Below are 944 nucleotides of genomic sequence, written 5' to 3' on the forward strand. Positions count from 1 at the left end.
GAGGCGGGAGAGCCAGCAGCCCTGCCGCCGGCCCCACGATCCCAGGTACAGCTTTGGGGTCGCCGAGTCCTTGCCGGAGGCCTCGGGATGGGAGGTGCGCTCCGGCCCCCGGCCCCCGGCCCCCTGGCGCTCCACGCCCTTCCCCTACCTCTCTCGTCCGTCCGGAGGGGACGCGCCCGGTTGGCCCCCAAGGCTGGCCGGAGGGTCTGCTGGGAGACGGGAGCCCACCGGGCCGCCCCTCCTCTGCTTTAACTTTGCTGGCGGGCGTTGGGCGGGGCGGTTCCCCAGAGAGGGAGCTCCACGCGTGGCAATTTGGAGTGAATCAGGGTAAGTGTGAGCACGGGAGCCGAGACGGGGTGTGGGGGGACCGCGCGTGGCTCCCCGGGAGGATGGGAAGCTGCGGTTCCCACGCCCCTAGGACCCCTTGCCTGAGCACCCAGCTCTCGGACTTCTCCAGCCCGCTCCCACCACGCCTGCTGCCCGTGGCCCCAGCCCCTGGGCGGCTGGAGGCAGCTAGGGAAGGCCCCGTGGTGCCAAACCTCGGGCGGATGCGCTGGGCAAAACACGCCTACAAATAGGAGGACTGGGCTGGGGACGGGGGAGACCTGCGGCTGGGAAAGGCTATATTTTACAAATGAAGCAGCGTATACTCAAAGCATGGAGCGCACGGATTTAAGTCCTGACCTCGGAACCGGGGCTGCGAGCACGGAAATTTGCTTGCACACTCTCGCCTGGTGTCCAAACCCCGGACACCTACCTGTCTGTGCGGGAGGACTCAGTCTTAATGGACGCGGGACTGCCAGCAGAGGTCCGACTTCACCTCCCCACGACCCGAGCCTTCGTTTATTCGCCGTGGTCCCGGTCCCACAGGTCGCGTGTTGCCGCTTCTGTGGAGAGTGTGGACATTCGGCGAGGCACAGGATCGGTGCATGGCTGTGGGGGGT

The sequence above is a fragment of the Myotis davidii genome, unplaced genomic scaffold (genome assembly GCF_000327345.1).
Source record: "Myotis davidii unplaced genomic scaffold, ASM32734v1 scaffold501, whole genome shotgun sequence".
In the NCBI taxonomy this organism is placed as follows: domain Eukaryota; kingdom Metazoa; phylum Chordata; class Mammalia; order Chiroptera; family Vespertilionidae; genus Myotis; species Myotis davidii.